Genomic DNA, 17,643 nt, shown 5'->3' with positions numbered 1-17,643 from the left:
ATGCGTGCCACTAGATAGCAAAGAACATTTCTATGCAAGTAAGAGAGAATATAAAACTAGATGGTGTATGTACAGTACACATTAAGAACATACTGATTTATGTATTTAATGTAAACATATTTTTATTAATGATTATAGTATTATGAGTTATTTTATTTTCTAACATTTATTAAGTTTTTTTTGCATGCATTCATATGTATGTGTGTAGCCTGCAGTGTGTTCTGTAGAGATGGTCACTGACCCCCGTGTTTTGGTTTTGGATTCGGTTTTGGATCTGGATTACCGTCGTGTTTTGGTTTTGGTTTTGGTTTTGTTTGGTTTTGTTTTGCTATTTTTTGGGAAAATCCATGTTTTTGGGCCTAAATTAACCCAATTTAGTGCTCCAACTGTTTTAGAGACAAGTAATCTAATTGTTGAGGTAATAAATCATCCAAAAAAACAGTTTAATTCTTCGTTGGTAGGCCTATTCTACACACAAAACAGATTGTCTTCCTCTCCATCTATGCATATTGGCAATGCAGCCATCGTCTTTGAATGTATATTACACCCTACACTTATAGTTAAATATGTAAAGAAATGGAAAAAGCCAGTTTGGTTTCTGTCTCTCAAGGCCCCCCTCCACTTGTATAAAATACCAAAAAATTCAGCCATTATAGACTGTACAATATTAATTGACATGGAGAAAGCCAGTTTGGTTTCTGTCTCTCTAGGCCCCCCTCCACTTGTATAAAATACTAAAAAATTCAGCCATTATAGACTGTACAATATTAATTGACATGGAGAAAGACAGTTTGGGGTCACTCTGTCTCTCTAGGCCCCCCTCCACTTGTATAAAATACCAAAAAATTCAGCCATTATAGACTGTACAATATTAATTGACATGGAGAAAGCCAGTTTGGTTTCTGTCTCTCTAGGCCCCCCTCCACTTGTATAAAATACTAAAAAATTCAGCCATTATAGACTGTACAATATTAATTGACATGGAGAAAGACAGTTTGGGGTCACTCTGTCTCTCTAGGCCCCCCTCCACTTGTATAAAATACCAAAAAATTCAGCCATTATAGACTGTACAATATTAATTGACATGGAGAAAGCCAGTTTGGTTTCTGTCTCTCTAGGCCCCCCTCCACTTGTATAAAATACTAAAAAATTCAGCCATTATAGACTGTACAATATTAATTGACATGGAGAAAGACAGTTTGGGGTCACTCTGTCTCTCTAGGCCCCCCTCCACTTGTATAAAATACCAAAAAATTCAGCCATTATAGACTGTACAATATTATGAAAAATGGACAAAGCCAGTTTAGGGTCACTCTGTCTATGACACCCTACCCTTAAGGATAAATTGCCCTAACAGCAGCCTTTCAAGATGGTATGTGATATGGAAATGCCACAAGTCCCTTTCCTCTTTGGGGGTAGATTGCACCCTACACTTACATAGAAAGTTTTAAAAAGATGTTATCGGCATCATCTTCAGCTTCATCCTCACCCTCATCAGTGTGTACGTCATCATCACAGACTATCAATTCATCGCCGCTTGAATCCGCCATTAGAGAACAGTCAGTGCTTGGATGTCTTGGATGGTGAAGGCCTTCCTCGTGGAAGATGTAGTTCATTTTTATAAACATCATTTTCTCCACATTTTTGGGAAGTAACCTTCTACGGCGATCACTGACTAAGTTCCCTGCTGTGCTGAACACTCGTTCAGAGTACACACTGGAGGGTGGGCAGCTTAGGTATTGCAAAGCAAGTTTGTACATGGGTTTCCAAATGGCCTGCTTTTCTTCCCAGTAAGGAAAGGGACTGTCTGACATTTCCATATCAACTACCTCTTGAAAGTAATCCTCCACCATCCTTTGCATGTTTATACTCATATTGGATGGACTTATGGGCAAAGTGACACATTTTTTTGAAAAATCCTTCAAACCAGCCCAGATGTTAAATTGTTCTCGTCTGCCCCCTGTGTCTTCCCTGCTTCTTTTTTGGAAATTTAATTTTTTACGAGCAACAGCTTGAGAAAGTGAAGGAGGACACGTCGTCAAGCCGAGGCCCAGTTCAGCGGCCAACTTGCTGAGCAATAGCTCCTTGCAAAAGTTCACATCTCGCTCATTTACAAGTAAAGACTCAATGTAGGTTTTAAACCTTGGATCAAGCACAGTGGCCAAAACGTACTGATCCGAGTTCAAGATCTTAATAACTCGAGGATCATTGTGAAGCGAATTAAGTACTTGATCGACAAGGCCAACATACTTTGCTGAATTGCTTGCTTTCAGCTCCTCCTTCATTTTCTCAAGCTGCTTTTCCAATAGTCTAATTAAAGGAATGACTTGGCTCAAACTAGCAGAGTCTGCACTGACCTCACATGTCACAACTTCAAATGGTTTCAGCACCTTGCACAGCACTGAAAGGATTCCCCACTGTGCAAGAGTGAAATACATCCCCCCTCCTTTCCCAATGTCATGACTTGTGCAATATGCTTGGATGGCTTTGCGCTGTTCCTCCATCCTCTGAAGCATGTACAGGGTGGAATTCCACCGAGTTACCACCTCTTGCTTAAGTTGGTGGCAGGGCAAGTTAAACTGCTCTTGGAGCTGCTGTAATCTCCTACATGCTGTGGCTGAATGCCTGAAATGGCCTGAAATTTTACGGGCCACCGAAAGCATCTCCTGCACCTCACGGTTATTTCGTAGGAAGCTCTGCACCACCAAGTTGATGGTGTGAGCAAAACAGGGAATATGTTGGAAATCACCCAGCTGTAATGCTCGCACTATATTGTTGGCGTTATCTGAAATGACATACCCTGGGGAGAGTCCGAGTGGTATAAGCCATGCATCAATCACATCTCTCAGTTTGCGTAACAAATTGTCAGCCGTATGCCTGTTAGTGAAGCCGGTGATACAAAGAGTGGCCTGCCTGTGACAAATGTTACGTAGTGGTGTACATGCTGCTGCTGTTCCTGCTGGTGAAGGTGAATGACCAACCCAGTGGGCTGTCACAGTCATATAGTCTTTGGTTTGGCCACTTCCACTTGTCCACATATCTGTGGTTAAGTGAACAGTGGGCAGAATGGCATTTTTCAGCGCAATCTCTACATTTTTACACACTTTTTGGTATAGTTGTGGAATAGCTTTACGGGAGAAATGGTGTCGCGATGGAATTCTGTAACGCGGACACAAAACCTCAATTAACTGTGAAAAACCAGCTGCGTTTATTGTGGAGATTGGACGCAGATCTAACACTAACATTGCAGCCATGGCGTCTGTGATTCGCTTGGCGACTGGGTGACTGCTGTCATATTTGCTTCCCCTCGCAAATGATTGTTTCACAGTTAATTGCTGAAATGTAGGACTGCTCATTTTATTCACCTGCCTCTGGGATGACGATTCACCCCCAGCAGCAGCAACAGCAGCAGCAGGACTAACGCTTTCTTCAGAGGAATCAATAATAGTGCCGGAGTCATCCAGCCTTAAGTGGGATGCCGGGCTAACTCCGAGCGCTACTGAGGATATTGATGAGGATGGTGTGGTGGGTGTATTTTGTAGCCGTCGGTATGTCGGTGAGCGGAGGGTCTTAGCTGATGAGGGAGTGCTTGTATTCTTTTGGGAAGAACTTTCAGCTTTTCCCAACACTTTGCCATGAACTCTCGTTAGATGGCGTAACATAGACGAGGTTCCAAGATGGTTAAGGTCCCTCCCTCGACTGACTGTGGCTTCACATACACTACAAATGGCTATACAATTGTTGTCTGGATTTGGGTAGAAATAATTCCACACATAAGAAGTGGATTTTTTTGTTTTATGCCCAGGCATGACAATGGCCTTTTTCTTGTCACGTGCCAGAACTGCTGCCACTGGTGCAGGACTTACACAAACAACCTCATCCTCATCAACATCCTCATTAGCGCCCTCGTCGCCTACACAAATCTCCCCCTCATCCTCTTCTAATTCCAAAGTGGCATCCTCAATTTGGGTATCACCGGCTACACTCGGGCTATTAAGGCACACATCAGCAGAATGCTCACGATTAGACATCCCACTGTTGGATGGACTCTCCACAGGGATTGTTGTCATTTGTGAATCAGAGCAAATATTCTCCTGTAATGCCTCACTGGTATCTTGCAGCTCAGCTTTGACGCGTAACAGTAGTTGTGCACCAATTGTAGCCTGGGTAACTTTTTGGGATCTGCCACTAATAGCCAAAGGTGAAGGCCTCATTCTCTCTTTGCCACTGCGTGTGTAGAATGGCATGCTTGCAATTTTTTTTTTATCGTCACTTAACTTTTGCTCAGTTACACTTCTTTTTCGCTTCAATACAGTAAATTTTTTTTTGGTTTTTGTTTTTTGCACTAATTTGAAAACACTCTGTTGTTTGACATCGCCTTGGCCAGATGACGTACTGGGAACACTAACATCAGGACTGGTGACAGAACCTGGTTGCTCATTTAGATCATATGTGGACTGCTTTGAATCCATTCTGAGCGCAAACCACTGAGGAGTGCTAAAAATTATTGAGTAGATACTGCTGACAGATATGACTTTTGACAGCCAGAAATATTAATGCACAATTAGGGAGGACACCCCAAAAACACTGAGGTGTGCTACAAATTATTGAGTAGATACTGCTGACAGATATGACTTTTGACAGCCAGAAATATTAATGCACAATTAGGGAGGACACCCCAAAAACACTGAGGAGTGCTAAAAATTATTGAGTAGATACTGCTGACAGATATGACTTTTGACAGCCAGAAATATTAATGCACAATTAGGGAGGACACCCCAAAAACACTGAGGAGTGCTAAAAATTATTGAGTAGATACTGCTGACAGATATGACTTTTGACAGCCAGAAATATTAATGCACAATTAGGGAGGACACCCCAAAAACACTGAGGAGTGCTAAAAATTATTGAGTAGATACTGCTGACAGATATGACTTTTGACAGCCAGAAATATTAATGCACAATTAGGGAGGACACCCCAAAAACACTGAGGTGTGCTACAAATTATTGAGTAGATACTGCTGACAGATATGACTTTTGACAGCCAGAAATATTAATGCACAATTAGGGAGGACACCCCAAAAACACTGAGGTGTGCTACAAATTATTGAGTAGATACTGCTGACAGATATGACTTTTGACAGCCAGAAATATTAATGCACAATTAGGGAGGACACCCCAAAAACACTGAGGAGTGCTAAAAATTATTGAGTAGATACTGCTGACAGATATGACTTTTGACAGCCAGAAATATTAATGCACAATTAGGGAGGACACCCCAAAAACACTGAGGAGTGCTAAAAATTATTGAGTAGATACTGCTGACAGATATGACTTTTGACAGCCAGAAATATTAATGCACAATTAGGGAGGACACCCCAAAAACACTGAGGTGTGCTACAAATTATTGAGTAGATACTGCTGACAGATATGACTTTTGACAGCCAGAAATATTAATGCACAATTAGGGAGGACACCCCAAAAACACTGAGGAGTGCTAAAAATTATTGAGTAGATACTGCTGACAGATATGACTTTTGACAGCCAGAAATATTAATGCACAATTAGGGAGGACACCCCAAAAACACTGAGGAGTGCTAAAAATTATTGAGTAGATACTGCTGACAGATATGACTTTTGACAGCCAGAAATATTAATGCACAATTAGGGAGGACACCCCAAAAACACTGAGGTGTGCTACAAATTATTGAGTAGATACTGCTGACAGATATGACTTTTGACAGCCAGAAATATTAATGCACAATTAGGGAGGACACCCCAAAAACACTGAGGTGTGCTACAAATTATTGAGTAGATACTGCTGACAGATATGACTTTTGACAGCCAGAAATATTAATGCACAATTAGGGAGGACACCCCAAAAACACTGAGGAGTGCTAAAAATTATTGAGTAGATACTGCTGACAGATATGACTTTTGACAGCCAGAAATATTAATGCACAATTAGGGAGGACACCCCAAAAACACTGAGGAGTGCTAAAAATTATTGAGTAGATACTGCTGACAGATATGACTTTTGACAGCCAGAAATATTAATGCACAATTAGGGAGGACACCCCAAAAACACTGAGGTGTGCTACAAATTATTGAGTAGATACTGCTGACAGATATGACTTTTGACAGCCAGAAATATTAATGCACAATTAGGGAGGACACCCCAAAAACACTGAGGTGTGCTACAAATTATTGAGTAGATACTGCTGACAGATATGACTTTTGACAGCCAGAAATATTAATGCACAATTAGGGAGGACACCCCAAAAACACTGAGGAGTGCTAAAAATTATTGAGTAGATACTGCTGACAGATATGACTTTTGACAGCCAGAAATATTAATGCACAATTAGGGAGGACACCCCAAAAACACTGAGGAGTGCTAAAAATTATTGAGTAGATACTGCTGACAGATATGACTTTTGACAGCCAGAAATATTAATGCACAATTAGGGAGGACACCCCAAAAACACTGAGGAGTGCTAAAAATTATTGAGTAGATACTGCTGACAGATATGACTTTTGACAGCCAGAAATATTAATGCACAATTAGGGAGGACACCCCAAAAACACTGAGGTGTGCTACAAATTATTTAGTAGATACTGCTGACAGATATGACTTTTGACAGCCAGAAATATTAATGCACAATTAGGGAGGACACCCCAAAAACACTGAGGTGTGCTACAAATTATTTAGTAGATACTGCTGACAGATATGACTTTTGACAGCCAGAAATATTAATGCACAATTAGGGAGGACACCCCAAAAACACTGAGGTGTGCTACAAATTATTTAGTAGATACTGCTGACAGATATGACTTTTGACAGCCAGAAATATTAATGCACAATTATGGGGGACACCCCAAAAGCGCTGGGGAGTGCCAAATATGAAGAAAAAATAATAAACCTCTATCCTCCTCTCTGCACTAGCGATTTTGGTTAGAGCAATTGCAAGAACAATATGGTATTCTCTGTCCCTGCTCTAATTAGCCTATGACTACACCCTGCTCTCTCCCTCTGTCAAATGGCGATGGATTGCTGTGGAGGCGTGTATTTATAAAGTTGAAGTATCGCGAGAACCGAGTCCCGAGATCCGACGACGTCACAATGACGTTCGGCCTCGATTTGGATTCGGAATGGGCGGGAGAGTACCGAGCTGCTCAGCTCGGTACTCGGATACCCAAAGTTCGGGTGGGTTCGGTTCTCGGAGAACCGGACCCGCCCATCTCTAGTGTTCTGTCTGTTAACATACAGCAAGTACCGTTTAGGCAGTGTGTACTTACGCCCAGGAATTAAAATGTATCTTGATATCTGCTTGTATTTGAATGTACAATGAAGTTACGCTCTTGTTTTGTAAAGGCAAGTTGTGTGCAGGTTGCGTATGAAGGTGAGTCAGGCCCATAGTGTTCACTGTTTCGGCATTAGAAACTCAACCGATGTCCCATCGTGCCAGGACAGCCTAAGAAAAAGCGGTGAGGGCCTGAATCAGGTCACCTGAACCAGCCTGCAGTAATAGCTCCAGGCACGGCTGGCACTACCATTAGAGGCACCTAGACAATTGTCTAGGGCGCCAGTGTTTAGAGGGCACCTAAAACTCATCCAGTGATTTTAGTGCCTCGGTGAAACCCCCACACAGAGCACCAGTCACTGCTGGCTGCTCCGCCAGGTCAGTGTTATGCTGGGAGTGTGGCGCCTGGCTATGATGTCACAGTCAAGCGCCACACCCCCAGTTTGAGAGCCGAGGATGTCACCACCACCTCCGGCCTGCCAAGATAAGAAGCAGCTGGGGTGTGGGGGCCACTTCTGGGTTGTCCCGGGACCCATGCAAACTGTATTTAATAGGAGCTGGTTTTCCTGGTCCAATTAGATCCAGTATACATTGGATCAGTAACTGCAGGCAACAGATGAGCCAACACATGAATATAAAAGTATAGATATCTGGTATCCCTCTACTTAGGAAAACCAACTCATTAAATTGTGGGGTAAATTAATGGGGTTGTATTATTTTTTGTGAACATGTCCTGAAATAAACAAGCGCTACTTTTAATAAAGAAAGCCCTGATGTCCCCTTACTCTAATAATTTAAGCTATAAATAAGACTACAACATTTGATTGGCTGGACGCAGTCATGTGACTTTTGTCGTGGCCTTAAATAGTATGCTTTTAGCAAGTAATTATTCCTCTGATGAAGCCGTAACTACGGAGAAACGCGTTAGAATTGGTTGCTTTGACTCAGTTGACAATTGGACTCCACCTGTTCATACCCTGGGGTATTGTTATGTTCATGGTCCGATTACCTTTGTGATATCTACATCCACATACTGCACCTCCGTCTATATCGACCTCCGAGAGAGCCAAGTAATTCAGCCTGTCTTTTCAACTGTTGCTGCAGTTATCTCTGCATGCTAATTTGACTTACCTGTTCCACTAATGCTGACAGCCAGGAGATTTCTTCAGTGGACCGCAATTGGATTATCCAAAGTTTTCTCTGCTAGTGACCATCGGAGGGGGCCAAGTGCTCCATACTTACCTCTAGCGATTCACAAATACGGATATATATTTTTAACATATCTACTCATTTGTTTTAGTCCGGACCAGCATGTGGGAATTAGGCAGTATCTGTTCAAGCGCGATTAGCACTCTTAGATTAGCAGCATAGCACTATTGCCAACATTTCCTCTAGCTCGTATACATGTATTGTTGCTTTTGGTGATCTTTCAAGTCTAGACTGAATTTGTCCGTACTATTAGTGGTATTACCAACTATCTATGGAGTCTATATTTTCACTCTGTAATTAATGTTTTAATTGTTGTTTATCGTAATCAATTTAATTGTTGTCATTTTACTTTTGTACTTTTTAAGAATTAGACAAGAATTATAGACCCCTAATATCAACTGTTGGATACAGCGCTTCCCTATATTCCTCTTCTTTCATTTATTGTTTGGACAGATTCAGATATCTGTCTATAGGGAGCTGCGGTCCACTGTTCATACTATTTATATGATCAGTTAGCGCCTGATATTGTTTACTTATAAATAAGACTAAGTGCATTATTCAGCAAGCATTATTTACAAATAAAAATAAATTAAGAGCGCATGTTTTATGAAAGGCAAAATCCAGCATGTGTGGTTTTTGCCTTTAATAAAATCTTTGTTCTAAATCGTGTTGGCATAAATACAGATTCTAAAACCAATGCATGATAAGCAAGGCCCTAACGGTCCGTAAATGGGGTCCAATATAGATGTATAAATGCAATAGTTATTCTCAGTAAACCAATCGCATCACGTGGAAATGGGCCTGGCCATTGAGTTACAACGTACCTCCGGTCATTAAGGGGTTAAGAATGTGTGCCTTACCCCAGTTCACTGACACCATTAAATGGTGAACGTCCTCTACATCTGGCCCACGGCTCTTTATAAAACTTATATATAAGCAGGTTTGAAGCTTTGCTATTGCGTGTTACCGTTTATATTCAGGATTTGTGATTGTTTGCATAATATTTTAAGAGGGGTCATTGACTAGACGGAATGTTTATGTTCTATGTGTGGGTGGGACGCTGATGAGCTTGTAAAACGCTCTTCTGTCATATTTAACTGCTCTAATGTTTTCCTATGTACATTCTTTCCTGGCTCTCCAACGCTTACACATGGCCACAAAGGTTAAATATATATATTGTGCTCATTCTGTTACTCAGTTATTCAGCTGAAAAAAACAATTAGTTACAGGACCAGAAAACATTACATGAATATTGTTTTTCTTTATTCACTGTTATAATATAATAACCCTCCTCATCTTGTGCAGGGATTCTATGAGAAGCCCAATGTGGTAACGCTGCGCACGTTTGGGTGACCAGGTAGGAAGACGAGCCCCCCTAACTGTTTTATACCAAAATATGACGGAGGGGAGTGTGACCACTATACTGCAGGCAGTGGCGGATCCAGGGGGAGGGGGGGGGGGCGATCGGGGCGGTTTAAAACACAATCAGAGCAGCCGGGCAGCACACTGTCCCTGCCTGTCACGGCTGGACGGACCTGCACATAGTGTGCAGCCGTCGGCAGCCTAAGATGTTAGAAAGGGGCGGGGCCTAAATCCCCCCCCCCCCCCCTAAATCACCCCGGGTACAGCATTTTTCTAAATCCGCCCCTGACTGCAGGACTCCTCCTAGTACTCAGTCCAGCAGATTATCAAGACAGCTGCATGTTTCTAAGGGTGGCATCTGGAAAGAGCCAGGTTCTGGAGGAAGCAACAGCACCAGAGGAAGGAACTGGCAAAGAATTTATTTTAGTTTATTAGGTAAATTTAATGTTCCACTGATAATTGGACCTGATGGTATCGTGCCATTTTAGTTTCTGTTAGTGAGACTGACAGTGGTGTTGTGGGTATGGTACAGGAGTCCTCTCTGTGACCTAAGCATGATGCTGGCTGTGCCTAATAACACTGGGTGCTGGAGGAGCCATAGAGGACAGGGATACTGACTTCATTTCCATTGACATTAGCACTATCTCTGGTGTTATAGAAGTGAATGAAGAGCCGGTTCCCCTTGTTGTTGACTCCCCAGCACAGATGGGGTCATGTAGTTCTCAGGTTGGACTTGCTGATACTCTCCTTGAGGTTACAGCAAGTCCCAGGGAACATCTCCGTCATGTGGAAGTTCTTCTAAGATTGTCATCTGCAGTGTCTCAGTGCAATGGGTCAGATCAGGAAGCCACCTGGAAGTGATACTGTGTCACAACAGGCACCTTTGGTTTAATAAATTGTGCTTCAGTAGTAGTAGAATCAACACTTCTCCTGTCTTACCCTTGACAGGTCAAGCATTTTTGCACTTTGGAGGAAGGTGAGCACCTTACCTGTCGAAACGTTGCCCTAGACATAGATGCAGGTCTCCGTGTAGGGAAACTGACCTGTGACGAAACGAGTTTGATAACACTTTAACCAGCCTGTCTCTCGTTTCTCACATAATGTGGATTATAGCAAGTACTTTTTATAGCCCATGTTTTTGTTCCCCAGCTCAACACGCTACAACTGCAGTGTCTAATTACATGTGGATAAGGGGACTTTGTAGCTCAGTGTAAATGTATATATTGGTTATTGCATTTTGTTGATGTGGCAGTGAGATTGTTATTCATTGTCCTTAAAGTGAAGCCAGGGCGGTTATGGGTAGGTATCAGGTTTCAAGATACTTCTGAGGGGGAAGGCTAATTAGTATCCATTGTTCTCACAAGACTACTCCAGACAGTTGGTCTACAATCTGGAGAGGGAGGTTCTGTGTAACTACAGCTCATCTCCACTCCCCTCTCCAAACCCCCTAGTCCAGGACTCACCAATGTTTAACAAGGAGAGGCCCAGGTGTTTGCCCAGGAAGGGGAAAGCACTGTGGAAAGTTGACCCTAGATATAAGGAGCCACTCCAGGGGGGCAGGGGATATTCATTCTGGAATTTGATTCATGGAAGGTGCAGTGTAGTTGATTTTGAGTTTTTGTTCTCTACCAATGGACTACAGCTGCAGCTAAGAGAAGAACTCCATGGGACTTTAAGTCAGGACATCCAGGTGACTTTTGCTCCTTAAGCTAGTGGGTTAAGGGACAGATGATGTTGTTAACCTGCCTGGCATTTATTTACTGTATGTACATAATAATATAGTGATTGTATTTATTACAATAAATGTATTGCTTTGCTTTCTAACTGGATTTGCCTGAGTGACTAATAAGAACCTTAGAAGGTACTGGGTAGGCCTCCCTGGCCTAGGAAGGCACCCGTGGGGGGCCAGCCAGAGTGAAGTTGGTAGAATTGGGCCAGAAAACACAATATCTTCACATGATCCTTCCTAGAGACTCCTTTGTTCCTCTCCTGAAATCACCAACACCATCAGCGTAAAGAACGTGGCGCCAAAGAGGGATAGGGATTGACAGTAGAAGTCAGATAGTGGCAATTTCACTTGGCTGGACCAATGCGTGATGAGGTGTGCACACAGACAGTCACTGGTGATTACATCTGTGCAAAATGCTGTACAAGTATGAGCAGGACCCTGTCGTGCACCACTCAGTCTTATACCAGAATTTGGATGGACCACCCTCATCATGATCATCATCATCATCATTATTTATTTATTTATTTATATATATATATATATATATATATATATATATATATATATAGTGTCACTAATTCCACAGCGCTAAACAGTGGAAGGAACTGACCAGGGGCTGACTTGCAAATTTAACCAGGGGGTGAGACTTGGAAAAAAATGCAGATAGCCCAGTGACCCAACCCAAGGTAGCCCACTATGGGGTCGGCCTGGGGAGTAAATGCCCCTCTCCTCCAGCCCAGCAAACCCGTGACCCTGATACCCACCTCCATCTGGAGATGCAGGTGGTCACCCAAAGGCCTCTACAAGCACCTGAGTTGTTTTCTCTGCTTATTCTGTTTCTGAATCTCAAGATTCCTCATCCGATTGAGTCACCTTTTGATAAATAAGACACTGCCTCCATTTAAGTTATATATACAATTTTTCTTTGTTTCCCTCCTGATCCTGTTGTCACTGATAGACTATCAGGAGTTCATAATGGTCCTGGTGATAGCAATATGCTACACATACCCCTTCAGGGATTGTGAAGTGATGTACATCATTTTATTATAACAATGTTTTGAATGTTGCACAATTCCTTAGTTAATTAAAAATCACCATTTCCTCATTGTGCCAGATTCTGTTACTTCACCATAATATTTTCTCTATACCAGCCTTCAACACCCTGTCTCATTTGTTCTGGTCTTTTTCTACCATCTGGTGGGAGATCAAAATCCTTTCTAAATCAAAACACCCATATTTCAATATGTTTTGTCACTTAGTTAATTTTACAGAGGCATCATAAGCAAATAGATGTTGTATTACAATATCCATTAAAGATGTTTGGGAAGATTCAATTGGCCACAAAGTGTCTCCGGAATGTCCGCGAGACATTTCACAGCGGTGTTTTGACAGAAGCCTCCGCTCATTTTTTGGCGCACCCTGTAGAGATGCGAGGAAACATGAGCAGAGATTTCTAGCGTGATTGCTGGCAATGTGCGCTTCACGATGACCGCGCACCATATTGCCGGCAATTGAATCTACCCCGTTGGGTCATTTTATCTAAAAATTGACAACTATATCTAGGTGTGTAAAAGATAAGCCGGTAATTAAGCAACTCATTTAAGAGTTTAAATCTGCAGTGGTTTTTGAAATTGCCAATTCAATTAGAAATTTAGAATCCCGTCGTATTTATTTGCAAACATAAGTCAATGAAGTTTCTCTGAAGGCCATAGCTTTGGTGATAATTCTATGGATTCATGTTACCTGAGCAGATTACTTGATCCTTGGTATACCTGGTCATTTGGCCACGGGTTGGCATTGAGGGTAGGATTGATTAAAGTGAAAACATGCCCATATTATAAATACATGTGTTTGACAGCCTTTGCTATTGACTTGGAAGTACTTGCCCTACTTTTTAAGCATATTCTTGACTTCACTTTCTTTTTGAAAGATTGCATCAAGCTATAACTTTGTCACTACTAATTTTATCCCATCCTCATACACTTTAGCTATCAAGATCATTATGATCGTCAATGTCACCTGACTGGATCTGACATCATCACCACCAGATATATAATTACCAGTTTTAAGACTAGTTGATTCAAATCTGTCATGATCACTGGTGACAGCAGTGATCATGACAGCAGCCAAAATAATCATCATCATGATCACATTAAGAAGCACTAAATCGGAGGGCTACAATAGCCCTATATCCTGGGGTACCAGAGGAGGATGTCAACCATGGAGATAATGAAATAGTTTATTGAACACAACATGGAAACTGAATTTCTAAAGTCAGAAAAAGAAACTGTATCTTTAAATGTGTTTAACAGTGGCAAGGTTGAATTTTCCAGTATTAGAATTTCAGCCTTGAAGTGGAAACTGTTTTTCAGACAAGGTTATAAGACTCTGATTAGTACAGTTGTTTCTCCATAAAAGATGTGAACTAGTGTGAATATTATTGGTTATGACTTTGCACAGTATTTTACATGACTAACACATATATATATCAGGAATGGCGCCCTATAAATAAAAATTAATAATAATAATAATAATAATAATAATAATAGGAATAAGCATATTGTTATACAATAAGCTAATATGTTTATCTGTTATAACCTATAGTATGATGATTTAATAAGATATTAATTAGCAAGAAGTGTTTTATTTTCAGTTAACACCTCTTATGATAATGAAGTTGTTTAGTCTTTATAACCCTTTGGGAAACTTTTTCCTTGGCTTGAATCCTCACTTTTCACTGCTAGCTCTGTGCATACGGTTAATAAAAGCATCTTGACAAGATTTTAAACTCTTTTCTTAACTTGCTCTATAACAGATAATGACTGGGCAGAATACTGCAAAGTAACTGATCCATTATCATCATCACAACTATCACTGTCAATATCTGTATTTATATCTCTATCTGAAAGTAATTAAACCTTATCTGCCCCTTCTTGCTCTGCCTCCCTCTCAACATCGTCATTATAATTATCCTTAGAACAGAACTTTGGATTTCCTCTTCGCAAACAGACAATTTTAGGCTGATAATGCTGTCAGCTTCCTTTTTAAATCATTGATGATTTGTCTGCACTGAGGACCCACCACATCAGTGAACAAATGCTGCTGTGCTGTTGTTGGTGCTTCAGAGTTTAGGTCAACAGGAACACCAAATGAGAGCATTATAACCTTCTGAATTTCTGATGATACTGCTACTAAGGGAGGGTTGCTCTTCAATATGTTAATGCCACCAATGTGGGAGTCAGCTTGTTCCACAGAACATCAGTGGTTCATTTCAGAATGGCTGTTTTAATATCCAGTTACTTCATCATGGCTAAATTAATTTCTGATTGATTTCAGTACAGCAACAGCATCACTTTGGGCTTGATTGATTCAATTTTAGTTGATGACTTCCCTTAAAAGCCATATTTTTGTGTCTGCATTGTTACCACACTCGTTTCTAGGAATCAATGTAAGCTGTGAATGGAAAAAAGTAAGGCAGGAGGTCCCAAACAAGCATAAATACTAAAAAAAATACAATAAATGCACAGTTTATATTCATGATGCCCTAAAATAATTCAACAATATGATCTCCAAACAGTTGCTTAGCCTAAGCTCTCTGTTATGGCCAGGAATGGAAACGTGTAGCAGTCAAAACCTCACCTCTGTAAAAACCTTAATTCATGCACTTATCATCTCCCGCATTGACTTTTGCAATTCCCTCCTTACTGGTCTTCCCCAAAACTCTACTCCTTGTTTGACACTCTTTGTTTCTGCACCATTCCGTTCCAAAAATACCTCTCCCCACCGCTCCAAACCATTGATTCCAAAATGTTAACTAAAGAAAGCTCTGTCCTTCAGGACGAAAATAGACAATCTAACATTTGAATGCCTATCCTAACAAATAAAAAAATGTTATTCTCAGTTTAATTTAAATAAAATAAAAATTGTAATATTGATCACATCACTAACCTTTATTTGGTTCAGATATGGGTTAAGGGCTCTTGGATAACAGGGTAGACTGACTTGATTATATCAAAAGCGTAAACAAAAACACAATGAAATGTATTTGTATTTATTTTAAATCATTGTCTGCAAAAGTAGGATCCTTCAATGCTGTCACCTCTTACTAATACAATAGGAGAGACAAAACTATAAATAATAGTTGTCAGAAAACTGTTTATCAAATTGCTATGCTAGCTGGAGTCTGGATAGTTGCTGTAATTGCCTTGTCCTTGATCTAGTCCTACATTCAGCCAAAATTGTCTTCCGTCATCAGAGTATAGTTTTATTGTTACATGTTGTGTGTGTCTTTACTTGAGAAGCTGTTGGCTATATCAGGCTTTGCAGGATAGGCTGGATTTTTAAAAAAATGTTAGTGGATATAATGCTATATACCTAAAGGATGGATTAGGGTATGTAATGCATTGTTGTTAACACACAAGTACCAAGTACATTTAACTGTGTTGCTAAAATGGAAATGACTGAAATAACACTCCTGGAAGGAGAAGGGTGCAGTCTTGACAGAACTGATGTGGTCTGTCCCAATGTTTGATTGTTATATCATCATCATCACCATTTATTTATAAAGAGCCACTAATTCCGCTGTACAGAGAACTCACTCACATCAGTCCCTGCCCCATTGGGGCTTACAGTCTAAATTCCCTAACACAAACACACACACACACACACACACACACACACACACACTAGGGTCAATTTGTTATCAGTCAATTAACCTACCAGTATGTTTTTGGAATGTGGGAGGAAACCGGAGCACCCGGAGGAAACCCACGCAAACACGGGAAGAACATACAAACTCCATATGTCAATATATTTCCGTAATCCTTATGTGACATATCATCATATCATCATCACCATTTATTTATATAGTACCACTGATTCCGCAGCGCTTTATAGAGAACTCATTCACATCAGTCCCTGCCCCTTGGGGCTTACAGTCTAAATTCCCTAACATACTCACACAGACTGCGACTAGTGTAAATTTTTGATAGCAGCCAATTAACCTACTAGTGTGTTTTAGGAGTGTGGGAGGAAACCGGAGCACCCGGAGGAAAACCGACGCAAACACAGGGAGAACATACAAACTCCACACAGATAAAGCCATGGTCAGGAATTGAACTCATGACCCCAGTGCTGTGAGGCAGAAGTGCTAACCACTTAGCCATCGTGCTGAGACATAGTCTCATACAAATGTTGTTCTGGTGCACCATCATTACTGCCCCTTGACATATTTCTCTAGAGTGAGACCCTATGCTTCTCTGTAATGCCATGCTTTAATATATCCTGCCCTCCTGTGATGTCTTATGTTCTACCATACTGCTATAACATCAGCTTTCTTGTGAAGTGAGCAGATTTATGACAAACGTAGGGACATGATATGACATTATTATAAGTGTGATTGGTTATTCTTGTAGAGACATGTATGTTTCTCACATCGACTCTATATCTAAATCATGTTACATACATCTAAAAAACATTTGCAGAATATGCACATATCTTACACAAGACACTGCAAAAACCTTAATTCATGCACTTATCATCTCCCGCATTGACTATTGCAATTCCCTCCTTACTGGTCTTCCCCAAAACAGACTCAAACCCCTACAATCTATTTTGCACACTGCGGCAAGACTGATTTTCCTTGCAAATTGTTATTCCTTTGTTGAATCACTCTGTATCTACACTGGTTGCCTGTTTTCTACAGAATCCAATATAAAATACTTTTACTAACCTATAAGGCCATCAACAAAGCTTCACCAACATACATCTCACCTCTTGTCTCAAAACATCTCCCAACTCTGCAACTCTGTCCTGCAGAAGATCTGCGTCTCTCATCCAACCTCATTACATCCTCCCATTCCCGGTTACAGGACTTTTTTCGGGCTGCACCCACTCTATGGAATTCTCTCCCTCGCACAATAAGACTCTCCTCTGGTCTACAAACTTTCAAGCGTTCTCTGAAAACCCACCTCTTCAGACAAGCTTATAATATTCCTCAACCACCCTCCTAAACTCACTGGATTACCCTATTATCACCCG

Source organism: Mixophyes fleayi, chromosome 1 (assembly GCF_038048845.1).
Source record: "Mixophyes fleayi isolate aMixFle1 chromosome 1, aMixFle1.hap1, whole genome shotgun sequence".
NCBI lineage: Eukaryota > Metazoa > Chordata > Amphibia > Anura > Limnodynastidae > Mixophyes > Mixophyes fleayi.
The sequence above is the reverse complement of the archived record's forward strand: the minus strand, read 5'-3'. Positions refer to the sequence as shown.